The sequence below is a fragment of the Miniopterus schreibersii genome, assembly GCF_964146895.1.
Source record: "Miniopterus schreibersii genome assembly, chromosome: 12".
Taxonomy (NCBI): domain Eukaryota; kingdom Metazoa; phylum Chordata; class Mammalia; order Chiroptera; family Miniopteridae; genus Miniopterus; species Miniopterus schreibersii.
This window is the reverse complement of record NC_138112.1, coordinates 44,118,959-44,135,909: the sequence shown is the minus strand read 5'-3', so window position 1 is coordinate 44,135,909 and position 16,951 is coordinate 44,118,959. Positions and strand designations below refer to the sequence as shown.

Genomic DNA, 16,951 nt, shown 5'->3' with positions numbered 1-16,951 from the left:
ACCTATGATTTGATTTCCTTATTGCTGAAATGAAAATACTACTTCCCACGTCACAGGCTGTTGCAAAGATAAAATAAAGTGACAGCTAGAAGTAGAGAGCACTCAGCACTGTACCTGTACATGGTGAGTGTTCGATAAATGGTGGCTCTAAACCAGTTATGCCCGTTGCTTTGATTACTCTATCTTTTAACTGCTATGTTCACATAAACTGAGCCAAAAATGACTTAGAATTCAAACCAAAGAAGATGCATTTAAAATAACCAGAGCATAAACTGATATCTAGCTGGATGACTTGAAGAATTATTTCAAATTACCATACTTGAGCAGACTCTGCAGTACGAAGTTTTATTCCAATTTTTTGGTTCTTTAAACTTAGGTAAATGCAAGTATTTCCCCAACAGATCACATCTTGTCTCATGGCGAGAGTCCAAACACGGGCTGGATTCCATGGTGCAAGTTGTGGCAGAACTATGCACACCACACCTCAAAGGGAGCCTAAGAACACAATGCGAGCCCAATGTACACACAAACTCCCAAACACAGCTTGGCTCCAGAGAAGGAAATGAGAACTGGTCACAGCATGCTGTGCCTGCCTCCCAGCTAAAGAACAGGTTATGTGGACATGCAAACACTGAAATCTTATGTGTCTCCCTTCTTTTACCACCCAAACTCTGTGAGTGGGCTACTTTACTAATCGTTATTTCTGTCTAACCCTGTGCAACCCGGCTTCCTTCCCACTTCTTCCTCACCCCCCTCCCCCCCACCCCGCAGCATCACATTTCTCAAGGTCGTCTGTAACCACCTTGTCACAAATTTGGCAGCCTTCCCTCAGGTCCCTCTCTCTGGTCCTTCTCCCTTCCTGGGACTCTCCTCCTCGGCCTCTGGTTCTCCTCCACCCTCTTCTCTCCATCCCAGATTTATGTGCTTTCCCCCAGGCTCAGCCTCTGCTCAGCATGGGGAGAGCTTATCTAACCTCATGGCTCCTGCTCTACGTCTCCAGGCCCACCCTTCTAAATCCAGGCTCCTACTGGACATCGCCTCTGAACCACTGTCATCTTGAATTCAATGTGTCTAAAACCAGACACATCAACCACTTTTCTCCACACTTGATGTCTACATTTCTGTCAATGGTACCACTGTAAACTCCCAAGTTTAAATTTTCATCGTCTTTGGCTCCTGTCTTTAAAGTCTAAGAAGACTGTAAATCCTACAGTTCTCCCTTTGCTAGATCTCTTCAGTTGGTCCTTTGCTCTCATTTTAAACACTGCTAACCACATGACCTCATGCCTGGATCGCTGCTGCTGCCTCTGAACAGGGCCCATGCCTCTTGTCCAGGTATCAGAAACATGTCATTTCTGCCATTTCACTTCTTTGCCCAAAATAAATTCAGTGGTTCCCTGCTGACTACAGGAAAAAGACCAAGTGCCTGAGCCCGGCATTCGGGGGTTAGAAAAGGAGTGGGCAAACTATAGCTCAGGGACCAAATCTAGCCCACTACCTGTTCTGTAAATAAAGCTTTATTGGAACGCAGCCACACCCACCATTTACATATTATCTATGGCTGCTTACATGCTACAATAACAGAGTTGAATAGTTATGGCAAAAACCCCATGGCCTATGAAGCCAAAAACATTTATCATCTCATCCTTTACAGAAAAGTTTGCTCACCCTGGTCTAGAATAATCAGAGACCAGCATATCCTGCCAAAGTTCTTGCCCATGACTCCTCTGGATGAAGTTCTTGCCCCTGTGGGTCTGCTACTGAGCCCACTTCATTGTATCTTACACCCACCATCTCAAGCCCGAAAAGCTTATTTCTCTCCTCCAGGGACTTTTCCTTCAAACAAAGCCAAAGCTCCCCCTCTCCATGAAGCCAGCTGCATCCATCTTCTGGATGGGCCTCCTCTGGCCCCATCTCTGCAGCTACCACAGAAGTCTACACTGAGATTCTGCTTCTCCTATGGATCCTTTCCACCTCGACTATAGCTTCTCTAGGGTCCAGGCTTGGTAACTTTCACAGAGCAGTCTCAATGACAACTACTGATCCTCCATAGCATAATGTGGTAAAAAAGAATCAAACAAACTTACCAATGAAGGCCTGGGATTCCACATTTGAGAAGATAAGCTTGGGTCCAAAAGCATACACTCTAGCCAGCACCACCTAAAAGCCAATGAAATAAGAGTTTAGCTCTAAAAGAGAATATTTATTCATTTTCTTTAAACTTAGAACTCCCAGTAAATTTTGATTTACCTTCCTCCCAGGATACCCATCTCTGCTTCTCCGCCTAGACAATGCTATTCATCCTTCAAATCCACTGAACAGTCTTTCCCTAGAAGCCTCCCCAGTGTCCCGGGCAGAGAGCCACACCCTCCTCTCAGCTCCCATGGAACTCTGGTGAGATGTTTATGGCAACACTTTGGCACAATGGAGCATAATTTCTTACTTAGGAATGAGGTTCCTTACTCTGTAGGTTTATCAAGAGAAGAGATTTAGTAAATTCATTCCTTCCCTTTCCCCTACTGCCTAGCATACTACTGGCATTTAGATAATCCTCAATAAATATTTGTAAAATGGGTGGGAAAATAACCTACTCAATTCATTAATACATGCCTGGGTACCTAACATTCTGCTAGCCTGCAATTTTCACCATACAAATGCATACCTCAATCCCACTGCTTTTAATAGGCAATGGTTTAACAGGAAGAATTAATGAGATTAATCTTCTAAATGCGCAGCTTTGGAATGACACTCCCCTGGGCAGAAACCTCCAGAGGCTCCCAGAATCTAAGAAGTCAAGCTCAAGTCCACAGCCAGGCTGCCAGGCCTGCACCAACTAGCCCAGCCTGACTCTGCAAGCTCAGCCTGCATTATCTCCCGCCATGAACCCTATGAACCACGCAAAAAGGATGGATAGCCAGTTCCTTCCCTCTAGCTGGAGGTCTTCCTCTGCTGTTTTCCACATTATTTCCTTCTACCGAAATGCCATCCATTTCAAACATCATATTCCCAACCAAGTTCATGGGGGGAGGGGGGGGGTAAGGTTTTTTTTCTCTCTGATTTTTTTTTTTACTGTGATAAAGTACACATAACAGAATTGACAAGCTTAGCCATTTTTAAGTGTACAGCTCAGGGCTACTAAATACATTTGTATTGTACAACCATCACCATTCATCTCCAGAACTCCTTTCATTTGCAAAATTGAAACTTTATACCTTTAAACAGTAACTCCACTTTCTCCCTTCCTCCCAGTCCCTGGCACCCAAAAATATTTGTGGAATGAATGAATGAACAAATGAAGACATCAATGAATTTGACCTCAACTCTCCCCGTAAAAGCCAGAAGTACTGTCCCCTTCTGCTGGACTCCCATGGTACTATCTTCACACCTTAGATTTATTTCAACCAATCTTAAATGACACCCCCCCTTTTTTTTTCACAATGAAATTCTCCTTCAAGGCAGGAACTATGACTTATTTGAAAGGTTAAGCTTGGGTCCAAAAGCCCAACAGACCTACTCTCCACGTTGCTAGATCCAATGGGCAGTCGTAGTCCTCATCTTACAGCTTTTGCTACGGGTTAATCGTTCCCTCTTGCCTGACTACTCTCTTTACCTGGCTTCCAGGAGAGTACTCTTGATTTACCACCCACCTCACTGACTGTTCTTTCCCTTTGTTGGTTCTTCCTTGTCATCCTACCTCTTCGTGTCAGAGTCCCAGGGCTCCATCCTGTTCTCATCTATTCTCTGTAGACCTTTAATTGCCCCATCTAGTCTCAGGGATTCAAATATCAGCTATATGCCGACGATGCCCAGATTTCTCTCCAAGCCTGCACCTTTCCTCTGAACTACAGGCTAGTATGTCCTATTGCCTGCTTCAAGTAAGATGTCAAGTGGACAAGAGGTCTAAGACATGTTCAATGTCTCAAGCTTCGCATGTCTAACACAGACCCCTGACCTTCCTCCAGACTTGCTCCCCCCGAATCTTACCCATTCAGTTTAATGCAATGCTCTTCCAATTGCCCAGGTTAACAGGTTTGGAGTCATTCTCCTCTCTTCTCTTTCTCTCTTACTCTATGTCCAATCCTCACCAAAACGGATTTTTATATTCCGAATATATTCAGAATATGACCATTTCTCACCCCCTCCACTATTAACATCCTAGATTATTGCAAGAGCCACCTAACTAGTGTTCCTGCTTCCCTGCTGCTACTCTTGAGGTCATTCTTCCCTCCATCAATAGTCTGTTCTCAGTAAGGGAGCGGCTCTGTAATAACGCAAGTCAGGTTATGTCATTTTTTTGCTTAAAATCCTTCAAAGTCTTCCAAGCAAGGACAATGCCAAAGGAATGAATGTTTCTAAGTAGCCCAAGGGTAGGCCAGTGGGGGAGGGAGGGCCTTCAGGCCAGTGTCCTGTTCCCATCCATCTATTTTTTGACTGGCAGTCCCGACTGTATCTCCTATTATCTGATTTCTTAAAGAAAGGAACCTTTTTAAAGGGACAAAATACAATCAATCAGCTTCCTTTTTCAGTTAGTGCACCGCAAGAAGCCAACAACACATTTCTCAAGAAGCAATATGTCAAGTCTGCCACTACGTAATAACTAGTTTCCGAAGATAAAGCTAGCCTTCCAGAGAATAGTCATTACCCCCTTGGTGGTGGTGAATCCTCCCTAAGCCCCTCTTCTCCTTGCTCCCTCCAGCTGGCCCCCAGCCCTGTGTGCCTAATTATCTAGTCTCTATCCCTCCCTTCCACCTTACTGCTGCTATGGCTGGAGGTGAAGTCCAAATGAATTAGCTAAGGTCTCATCAGTTCTCCTCGGAGCTACAGCAGCTTCCTAACCAGTCTCGCCACTTCTAGTCACTTACTTATTCCAGCTACGACCTCATACAGTACCTGGGATGATTTTAAGTAAACCTCAGTTTGATCAAGTCCCCTGCTTAAAACTCTCCAAAGAGTTCCTACATTGCCATACTATATAGTCATCAAGAACATATTACAGTAAGCCACAGTAAATATTCCTTTCTTTTTTAATCTTCCCTGGATGCTTTTCTTCTGCATTCTTCTTTAAAGGACATTGCTTGCCCCAACAGGGGTAGGCAAATGGTCCAGCCAGGTTAGAGTGCTCCATCCCCCAGCAACAGTGACTGGTCCAAAAGGGTAAGCACACTGCCCAAGCTGGGCCAGCCAGAGCCTTTCTCTGGAACTGAAGTATGGATTCGGAGAAAGGAATTCTCCCTTCACTGGAGTTGTTAAACTGGGGCCATTAGCAGGGAAGCCCCCACAGGGAGGGTGGCCTGTCTGTAGGGGAAAAGACTGATGCCAACACCCAAAGAACAGAAGGCAAGGAGCCAGACAGACCCCGGCAGCAGCATCTCCCATTGTGAAAGCCCTTAGTTTTGTGAACTCCTGCAGCATCCTTCCCAGTTATGAACCAGGAACTCCCCTCGCGTGCCTCAGCTAGCTGGGGTCCCAACAGGCCCTCCATGCTTTCCCCACATTGCTTCCTCTGCTCAGAATGCAAAATGAACACTCTTGGGTTTGTACACAGCAGCCAGGCTTTCTCTGGGGAGCCTTCCCCGAAGGGAAGCGCAGTTAGCCCAGACTGCCTAACGTGCTGTGAAATGCCGAGACTGTACCCCTCTGTTGCACTTACACTCCTCCCCTGCCTTCCCAAGCTCATAGCGACTTGCCCACACTACAAACTGCAGACTCAACCTCATCTCTTCGCACTTCCTCGTAGCCCATGCAGACTTTCCTTGTCTCCCACTGTCACAGTCTAGAACCTCATAATTCCCTACCTGGACCCAGGCTACAGCCCCTGGTCTCTCTGCCTCTCCCCCCACCCAACCACTCCTCCACACTGTTATAAAGATGAACCTCCAATAGCCCTCATTCCACCTACAGAGTCACACCCTTGGTATTAGGGCCCTTCACATACTGGCCCCAACCTATGTTCTCTAATTTCTCCCAACCATTTCCCCTTCCAGGAAGATGGAGAAGTGCTTTTCTCTATTCCACCTGCTAAGTACAACTAAAAACCTGGGCATTATATATAAAACAAACATAAGAAGCCTCTGAAAGGCAGAGTGAAGAAGGCAGACCTGTTAGGGACCTCAGGGCCCCAGGCAAGACACTGTGGTGAGTTCCCTGCATTTTCTTCTTGCCTCACATACCCAAGACTTGAAACCAAAGAAGCCGGCAACTGGAAATGCCAACAGGCACAGACAAAAAGACCCCACCCAAAGCTTGTTCCCTCCAGCAAGACAGAAAACTTTTAGATAATAACTACTCTGTTTCAGCCAAACACCATAGAAAACCTCATGTCCCTCCCACACCCCTACCAGAGAAGTGCAAATGACATTTGGAAAAAAACCTACAGCTAACAATATACTTAATGGTGAAAGACCAAATGCTTTCCTCTAAGAGTAGGAACAGGCAATGATGTCCACCCTCACCACTCCTACTCAGCATAGTACTGGAGGTCTTGGCCAGCACAAAAGGCAACAAAAGGAAAGAAAAAACATACAGACTGGAAAGAAAGAAATAAAACAATTTCTATTTGTAAATGATATGACTGTCTGGGTGGAAAACCTCGAGGAATATACACACACAAAGCCTGTAATTAATCAGTGAGTTTAGCAAGGATGCAGGATACAAGAGAAAAATAAAAAACAAGACACTAGCAATGTACATGTGGACACTGATATTAAAAATACAATACCATTCACTATCACTGAAAAAATAAAGAAATAAATACTTAGGTGTAAATATAATTTTCTTCCAACAAATCATTCTGTGTACAAGGAACATGAGTCTATCTCTGTCTTGAGGGTGGGAACAGTATATTTGTTTTCCTGTCTAATGAAACCCAAATACCCAGCCATTGCCCAACACCTACTAGACATGCAATATTTATTGCCACAGCTCATACCCTGCTGTTTAACATAGTCTTTCTTCCCCTCTATGCTCTGGTGAGATCACTGTCTATTAAAAAGTGCCATCTCTAGTTTCTACCTTGGCAGGTCATAATTGCCAAGGAAGAACCAGGAAAACTGTCTCTGCTCCCACTCCTAAGCACACTTATGTTCTTACATGACAGACAACAGGGATTGAAAGTGGCTTCTGTAGGCATCTCTCAGCCACCGAGAGGGGAAATTAGGCACCTTCTATATCAGTCCAAGGGGCCCCAAGGCTTGGCCCAAAGACCCCAGAGAATGGTGTGAGACCACTGCCGCTGCTGTCTCATCCGTGCTCTGTGCTAGGAGGAGCTACATATGCCCCCCCACACACACACACGGTGTCTGACAGCTCAGTTTAAATGAGAATCTCCTGTCTATGTTGAAGAAAGTGCTGTGGAGGAGAAAAGGCTATGGGAGACAGGTGAGGCCCAGAGGTCATTCAGATATATTTTTCCAAAAACTTTCCTCCTCTTCTTATGTCTGATGGTAGAAAGTAAGAGTAATATTCATTAAGCAAAAGCCAAAACCTCAGAACAATCTGATTCCTCTCTTTCTTTCACACCCCACCACCAATCCCACAGCAAAGCCTGTCGTTTCACTTTTTATTATGGATCACAAATCCAACCACTTCTTACCATCTCTGCCATTACCAATACTTGGGGACCTGGCTTCTTTCATCACTAACCTGGATAACTCCAATGGACTCCGACGTTTACAACTCCCTGAGGCCTCCTTGCTCCTGCAGTTTATTTTCAACACAGTAGCACGAGTGATGCTTTCAAGATGTAACTCAGATCATAGCATCCCTCTTTCAAAAGCCTGACATGTTCCCCGCTCTCCTATCATCCCCAGCGGAACCAAGTCCTGACAATCACCCCAGAGCCCTGGCCACCACCGCTTCTTTGGCCCCACCTTCTCCTCACTCCACTCCAGCCACCCTGGCCGCCTTTACCTCGCGGTTCCCATTGCCAAAGGCTCTTCCCCCAGCTAAACACAGGACTCACTTCTTCACCACATTCACGGTGGCATCCACTGTGCTGAGTTCACCAAACCCATTTCCTTTTTCTTGTGGACACAAGACTAGACTACATTTCCCAGGCTCCCTTGCAGCTTAAAGTAAACACGTGACAGTTCTAGCCAATGGCTGGGAGGGACGCACGCTTCCAGGCTCGCCCACAAACTCTTCCCCACAAACCCTCTTTCTCCCCACCCTCCAGCTGCGTGGAAAGAAAGCTGAGGGCCTTAAAGAGCAGAGCCGCAAGATGGGAACGTGGGTCCCTCAAAAATCACAAGGAACTACTACTGCTAACCAGGAGCAGCCACCCTGGAATATTTCTGGGCAAGAAATGAAGTTATTTTGGGTTGATACACTGAGATTTGAAGGTGTGTTTGCTACTTAACCTAACAACTTCGTTTCCCTCTCGGTGAGGCCTCCTTTGACTACTCTATTAAAATCCTCCCAATACTTCTTAGTGGGCCTCCTTGTTTTTTCTCCATAGTCCTTACTACCATATAGCAGCGATTTTCAACCTCCTTCACCTCATGGCCCACATACACTTAATTACTAAAATTCTGTGGCACACCAAAAAATATACTTTTTGCCAATCTGACAAAAAAATAGGTGTGATTTTGATTCATTCACAACAGATGGCTACTGTTGTGTTGGCTGTTACCATGTTTTTATTTGACAAACTAAGGACAAAGAGGTCAGTCAGTGCCCCTGACTAAACAGTCAGGTATTGCGTGTTTTAAAAATTCTTGCGCCACACCAGTGTGCCACGGAACGCTGGTTGAAAATCGCTGCCATATAGCATAATGTAAATTTTATTAGTATTTTTCTCTATATCTCCAAATTTCCATTTGCTGTATTCCCTGTAACATGCTTTGCATGTGATAAACAATGTTCACTGTGAATGAATGAATGAATGAATGAATGAATGAATGAATGGAGTACATGGGCTCCAAGGTCAGAAGGGCTTGAGTTGAGGCTTGGATCTGTCATTTACTAGCTGTGTAACATGAGGCAAGTTATTTTACCTCTTTAAGGTTCATTTTCCTCATCTGTAAAATAGGGGAAGTAATAGTACCTTCTTTATAGAGACTGGGAATAATTAAGATCATAAACATAAGTCCCTTAGCACACTGCCTGGTAATAGCTCAGACTCCATGGATGCTAACTGCTTTGTTATCCACTCAAGCCCAGAGGACAAGACTGGCTATCAGGCCCTAGCAAAGTTATTGGTAGGGCCACATTTCAGAGATGAAGGAGGTGAACGGATATTTATGTGCACAAATTCTTCTGGAAGAAATTGTGGCAAACACGTAAGTACTGAGATTCAAGGGCTGCCTAAAAGTTCTCAGTAAATTGCCAGCGATTAGAAAAACATGACAACTGGTGTCAGGTGATGAAAAGTATGTTTCGAGTCTGCAGAAAAGTGCTGCTGGGGTGAAAGCACCACCCGAATGATGAGAGATCACTTTGTGCCTTTTAAGAAATGATTTTCACAGCAAAGCTCGAGAAAAGAGAGGTCTCTTGCATCATGGGAACAAGGTAATAAGGCTATAAAAATGGAACTCAAATAAACCACACACAGGGCCCACATGGGCCCAATTTTCCAGGAAAAATAGCAATTGCCACAGCACTCAGAAGAGAGAGTCACACTTGTGCCTCAGCAGAGCAAATAGCTTTCAAAAATCATTAGGCTGCAGGAAAGCCATGGGGTTTGCCAAATTAGCAGTGCCAGCTCTCACCTGCTCCTCTCTGTCACGCTTGCCTCTTTCTACTGATAAAAGGACACAGACAATGATACCCAATGCCTGTGCCTGCTTCACCATCTTTAAAACATAGAACCCCCATGAATGCACAGCACTGAGCTTTCAGGAGAGCCCAGGCTGCAGGTCCTCATGTGTGCAGCCTGGCTGCACCCTCTCCCAAGGCCTTCTTGGGATCTAATCTTAGCTTTATAACAATATGATCTTGGGCAGTTAATTAATTGCTTTCTGTCTACTTCTTCATCTGTGAAATGGAAACAATGATAGCACCTCACTGGATCACTGTAGGGATTAAATGAGTTAATATATATAAAGCTCTTAGAACCATACCCGGCATAAAGTGCTTCCTAGGACCACTAAAACACATGCCCATTGCTTCAGCCAAACTCAAAAACATACCCATGTCCTTCCATCTCCATTTCCTCTGCTCAGGCCTTTTACCTTTGCTGGGAATGTCCAGCCTCCCCCTCAGCCAGCTCTTTGTCGACACGCCCAAAGCAACCACTCCACAACACCCTCCTCAGTGCCCCTGCCCCAGCAGCCCAGGGAGATGAGATTCCTCCCTTCCCGGCAGGCTGGGGCTGGGGCTGTTGGAGGACCCTCTTCGTCTCCCTTGAATGATCATCAGTTTTAGACTTGTTTACCCTTCCCACTCCCACTTCAAGGGCTCCCCAGAAACAAGGATGTAGTGGGGTTTTCTTCCCAAACCTTCCTTCCCTGTGAACTTAGATGCTGTAAAGGCTCCGTGAACATTTGCTGGATAGTGTTAAAATGCAAAAGCCAACCAGAGATTGAACAGCTCACTGAACAGCTCAGCAGAAAACAGGATTTCAGGCTCAAAAGAGCAGTGGGGAGCAGTCAGAGATGTTTGTCGGCTTTGACTCTCTTTCAGACATTTCCTAACAGCCAACAAAAAGTCAGATCCCTTCAGCAAGTTTGTAACGTGCTTCCCCTGCTAAGAGTACTTTCTGATAGGTTCACTTGGGCTTAAGGAGACATGTTCTTCTAAGAAATCCTATTTAATTATCCTTTTTAAGGGCATTTCTCAAAAACATCCTTAAGAAAAGATCAGTTTATTTTGTTATTGTTTTAAGTAAAGCATCACAGATATAGGGATACAGAATTCCTCTATTGAGCAGGCAGGTTACTCCTCCAGGGACTGTACTGGCTCACCTCCACACTCAGGAACAAGCAACGGATCATGTATTACTTGTAAGTACATGGCCTCTCACTTACATCTAATTTCACATTACCATTACCTTACTTCTTCATTCATGGAAAACACAACAGAGGTGTTCCTGGCATTTAAAGTAAAAATTTAATATAGATTCACAACACTCTTCCTGGGGAAAAAAATTCTGACTCTCAATCTAATCTTGGGCCATTGCCATTAGCTAGATAAATGCCAACCTAATGAAATGATTCTGTAATACACAAAGATAGCTTAATGCAGCATTAGCTGAAAGAGCAAAAATTAGAAGCAATCTAAATGCCCCATTACCAGCTCATGGCTTATTGAAGACATTCCCTTGATAGAATATTATGCAGCCATCTCAAATGAGCACAATGAAAACCAGGGAGCCCCATGGAAAAAGGCTGAGGTCACAATCTTAAGAGTAAAGGACATGCATATGTTTAGAGATACATGTTCCTGCCATCAAGGTTACCCCAGCTGAAAAGATTAGGCCCAGGGTTTGCAGTCAGATGCGAGGAAAGTTAGGGGAAAGCTAAGAGAAAATCTCAGTAAAGGGGGTAGAGAGAGGATGACAGTAGCCACAGGAAAATCAGAACTCTTGGCATGGGGCAGGAGCCCTACTTAGAAAGGCAGCATGGGAGACAGGAAAGGCTCCACCGAGCCAAGGTCATTTCAGGAATTCATCCCAAAGTAGGCAAGGGGAATGGGAAGACAGCCCTCTCTAGTTCTGCAGAATGTACCAATCCCTGGGTAAGTAAACAATTTTCAAAACCCCCAAGACCCTCAATGTTCGGCCTTGTGCTCTCAATAGTGTGGCCACTGGGCTCTCACCTGAAGGCTCAGTCCCTACCAAGCCTCCAAAGCTAATTCTGACCTGAGGCAGGAGGGACTTAAGGGGTTCTGGCCTAGAACCCAGGGATTTAGCTTGCTTGCTGCTAATCTGGCAGATAAGGAAAGTGAACCCCCAAGAGAACAAGCATCTTGGCCAAGGCCACACAAAGAGTTGCTGGCCGAGCTTGAATCTGAGTTTGCCTGTCTCTGGGTTTAAAGCTTTTCTGTAAGGTAACCTGGTACAAGGCTGATGAGTTGGACCACTTGGGCAGGCACACAGTGTAGGAGCCCAACTGATGCAGCAAAACAGTGGCTCATGTATAGTTGAGCCCAACCAGACCAGGGCAGTAAAACCCAGTGACACCAGGATACCAACAGTTGCCTCAAAGGGAAAAAGACCCCTGCATCCCAGCCCATCCATGTCAACCCCCACCTCTAACTCCTCAGTCCCTGTACTTTGTTGGTTCAGCAGAAGCTCTGCTGCCCTGTGGGTGCCAATGCTGGTCCCTGATGGCATGGCCTATGCCATCATCTGTGGGTCCCACAAGGCAACTCCATCTCTGGACTGGAGAAAAATGACTCGAGAGCTTCTCTTCACATCCCCTTGATTTCTACCTCTGCCCCATCAGAATCCCCATGCTGGACACACACACACCCATTCACCAAATACAAGAGGTCAAACTCATTGCCCTGGCATTTAGGGTCCTCCCTCATATGGTCCAAACCACCTACCTAATCATGCCTCCCAAGGTACTCACTCCCTCCTCAGATTGGACAGAGGCTGCTCCCCTGTTCCTTATGTCATCTCCAGAAGCCATGCTCTCCTCCCCCACCCCAAGTCCCCTAAGAGCCAGCTCAAGCTTTCTCTCATTCTCCCAGTCCTCCAAACACAGTGGTATTGCTCACAATGCCTCCATTAAATGACCCCAACCCCTTGGGGCCTGAGCAGCCAAAGGGCTAGACTCTCCCATGTGGAACAAGCAGATCACCCAGATGCTGTCACTCAAACAACTACGCACAGGAGGCCCTCTTCTCCCCCAAATCTGCTCTAAATATAACCTTAGTAATTCCATCATTTAAGTGGTTGTCAAACTCTCCCTTGCACCCCCATAGGAAGGGGTGCAAATATTAGGCAGTGATGCTGGAGCCAGGACTGCTGGTAAGGGCCTATGAGATTCCAGAGCTCTTCCCACCTGTCCTGGCCACCTGCAGTGACAGTGAGCACTTCCTGAGCTCCTACTATGTGCAGGCCAGAAGGCACAGGACACTTAAAACACAAATCAGAACAAGCTAGTCTTTTTACCATGCAGAAATCTGGACTAAAACAGGGAGAAGAGTGAGGTAATCCCCACTAATGCAGCGTGATAAATGCCACACTGAGCGAGAAGGCACAGAGGGGAGAGCAGCAAGAAGCGGAGGCAACGTGATTCAATTCAAGCAGAGAAGGGGCTGAGCAAGGGCTCAGAGAAAGCCAAAGAGGAGCTGGTCCCTGCAGGGTAATCAACCACAACAATAAAAATAATGGCAGCCAGCATTTATTGGGTGCTTACTGTGTGCTAAGCACTGTTCCAAACTCTTCACTTGCTTGATTGCAAATTGCATCACTCTTCATGACCGAGCCCCTACTATTTGTTAGGCACTGTTTTAGGCACTGGGGATGGATCAGTGAACAAAATAAACACTAGTCTCTGCTCTCAGAACTTCGTTCTATTGAGAAAAGATAGACAATAAACCAAACAGATAAGTAAACTGTAGAATACATTAGGTGGTGATAAGTTCTAAGAGAAAAAATAAAGCAGGCAAGGGAAATAGGGAACATCTGTGGGACAGTAGGCTGCCTGGTACAACTTTAAACAGGGTGACATCTGAGAGAGGAGCTGAAGAAGGTGAGAGTGACTAAGCCACGCAGACGCCTGGGGAAGAGTGCTGGAGGTAGAGGGCAGTCAGAGAAAGAGCTGGAACAGGAAGCATGCCTGGTGTGCTTGAAGAGCAGCGAGGAGTCTGACGCCTGGAGTGGAGCAAGACGGGAGGCAGATCAGCACGAGCCGTGCACTGACAGCTCCGAGGGCCCGTGCACATGCACCACAGTGAGCCATGCAGAACCCGGCCTGCTTCACTGCACACCAGGCCTTGCGTGGCTGATGAGGTCAGAGAAGTACCGGGAAGCCTTGCGGACCACACTGAGGATTTGCCTTTTCCTCTGAGTAAGACAGGAAGCTACTGTCCAGAGGGTTCTAAGCCAGAGGCATGCCCTGATCTGACCCCTTCTTCATGGGCTCACTGGGCAGAGAGCACACAGTAGTGGGGCAAGGTTGGAAGCAGCAGACCCCTGCAGAGGCCACTGCAACAATCACACTCACCTACATACTGTGCCGTACTCACAATCCCGAGGTAGGCTCAGTGATCACTCTTTCAGAGATAAAGAGATTGAGGCTCAAGAGAGATCCAGTAACTTGCCCAAGGTCACTCGGTGAGGCAGAGGCAGCACCAGGACTGGATGCAGGGGAGGAGCACAATCCAGTGGAGGGACAGCATCGGCCACGAAACGGGCCGGCACGTGTGGGGAAGCGCAGGCTCATGGTCCGGGGGCTAGAGCCTGGGGGCAATGGCCAGGGCAGGCAGTGAAGGACTGTCTGGGCCCTGCCCGCGCTCACCGTGATGCAGACCAGCAGTGCCCAAGCCAGCATGGCTTCCTGGACCAGAGCAACCACCTCCTGACCTACCTCCCTGCTCCATGCCTGCCTCCCCACATCAGTCCGCCCTGAAAAAACCTAAGTCAGATATTTTCTTGCTCTCAACGCTCCAGTGACTTCCTATCATGTCAGATTCTCAATTGATGTTGAATGAATGATTCTCTCATCCAGGCTTGTCCTGTCTCCAAGCAGGGGAAAGAACCACTTTTTCCTTTCCTCCTTAGCAGAGAAGTGACCCCATGCTGAGGGGTGCAGGGTGCCTGCCAGCCAGGTGTGGCCAGTTGGACCAAGGCCAGGACACAGTATTAGCCAGTCAAAACACATGAGGAGAGAGGACAGCCATTCAGAACACCTTAGGGACAACTTTTGGTTTAACCTTTAAAAAATAAAATTGCTTACTCCAGGGCAAACTGAATGCACTTCACCACTTTGTGGCCAAGTGAAAGGTGGTCTACAGCTATGCCTGGGTTGTAATCACTGCAGCAGGTGCACCCAAACAGGAGCCTTGTCGGCCCTCTGAGTCCCCAAAGCTCCTGACAGCACTCTCAGTGATGACGGTGTGGACAAGCTGCTAAAAGCTGACGGTGCCACAGGCACTAGGCCTGCAATGAAAGGCCTCCTCCACTCACCAAGTCTGAATGCAAAGGGTGAACCCAATGACTGTACACTTTTCTGGATACTGAATACAGTGAACCCCAAAGTTATCTCAGAAACTGGGGAGAGCTATGAAAGTAAGGCTGAAACAAAACTTTACAAATTTCAGCCAACAAATATTTGGAACAAAAAGTTGTATTTCCCAAAGGATTACTATCACAGTCAGGGTTTAAATACAGGCCCTTGAGGGCCACACTCATTCTAAAGACCCCTGCTATATGTAAAGGGAGATATACAAACATTCATACACACTAATGCATGTATGTAGATAATTTTGTGTTTTTTAAAATTTATGTACGTTTTTAAAATTTTTATTTTATTTTATTGTTGACAGTATCACAGATATCCCCCAACTCTCCCCCCCCCCACCCCTGCCCCACCCCAGGTCTTCACCACACTATTGTCTGTGTCCATTGGTTATGCATACATGTATATATGTTCTTTGGTTAATCTCTTCCCATCTCCCCCCACGGCCCTCTGAAATATGTCAGTCTGTTCCATGCCTCAATGCCTCCGGATGTATTTTGTTCATCAGTTTATTATGTTCATTAGATTCCACTTATAAGTGAGATCATGTGATATTTGTCTTTCTCTGACTGGCTTATTTCACTCAGCATAATACTCTGCAGGTCCATCCATGCTGTCGTGAAGGGTAAGAAATCCTTCTTTTTTAAAAGAAATTTTTAAAATATGTTTTTATTGATTTCAGAGAGAGGAAGGGAGAGGCAGAGAAAGACAGAAACATCAATGATGAGAGAGAGTCATTGATCAGCTGCCTCTCGTACGTCCCCTTCTGGGGATCGAGCCTGCTACCCCCACATGAATCGAATTGTGACTTCCTGGTTCATAGGTTGATGCTCAACCACTGAGCCACACCAGTCAGGCAAGAAATCCTTCTTTATTTACAGCTGCCTAGTTTACACCTGTTTTATCCACTCATCCACTGATGGACACTTGGGCTGTTTCCAGATCTTAGCTATTGTAAATAATGATGCTATGAACATAGGGGTGCACATATTCTGTCTGATTGGAATGGTAGCAACACCAAAAGAATGAGAATAGTAACAAGCTTCCCCACCACCCACCCAAGAAAATTTAGTAACAAAGAGCCTTCCTAGTGGGCCCTGGTAGGAGTGTAAAGTGATCACTGCATGAATGACTTGTTCTCTGGTTAAATGCCATTGTTGGCAGGTGGGTGGTAGGGAGGGTGAGGGGGGAGTGGTGGAAGCCAAGTGAGTCTCCAGACCCCTTCAGGAGACAGATAACTTGAAGTTCTCCATGCTGCATCAAACTGATGAGAGGCAAGTTTTTAAGGCTTTGTTTTCTGAATAGGAAGGTGGGAGAAGAAGGGCCAGAAAAGCACAGTCATTAATGTCTGTTGGAGGAAAGGTGCTGAGTCTCCATGGGGGTGAGGGTCCTGTTTGTCCTGGTTTTCTGAAAGAAGGGACACAAAAAGCAGGATGGATGGCCAAGTCCTCGCTCTGACAAGAGAAGTATAATATAAAAGAAGACTCAACAAGGATGCTCCGGGAAATCACTCACACTTGCCCAACTCCAGGCTTTCCTGGGTAGTCAAAAGCCAAGCAGTGATGCAGAAAGCACCTGTGACAGTTGGTCAGCAAGAGTCTCAGAAAGGGAAATAGCACAGAAACACAGTGTAAATAAGTGCTGGACTCTGAGCCACCAGGAAAAGAGCCGGGGGTGGCTGGGTGATGAGGAGGAAGGGAGGAGTTAATTAAAATGTTTCCTGAAGGTAACAGCCCAGTATCCCACTAGAGGGACACTGACAGGCCGGTCTTCATTAAAAGCTGGAAGTAAGGGAAGAAATACAAGCTTGCTTTCAGACAAAG

The 16,951-nt window shown here is 46.2% G+C and overlaps 1 protein-coding gene across 6 annotated transcripts in view; it reads right to left on the bottom strand.

Moving 5' to 3' along the window:
- BMAL1 (basic helix-loop-helix ARNT like 1) overlaps positions 1-16,951 on the bottom strand; it is a gene marked incomplete at its 5' end in the record, with an annotated part of 103,047 nt that overhangs the window by 69,543 nt on the left and 16,553 nt on the right. For all 6 annotated transcript variants that reach the window (XR_013999982.1, XM_081153224.1, XM_081153225.1 and 3 more), the window contains one exon: positions 2,088-2,160. The remainder of the gene's footprint in view (positions 1-2,087; positions 2,161-16,951) is intronic.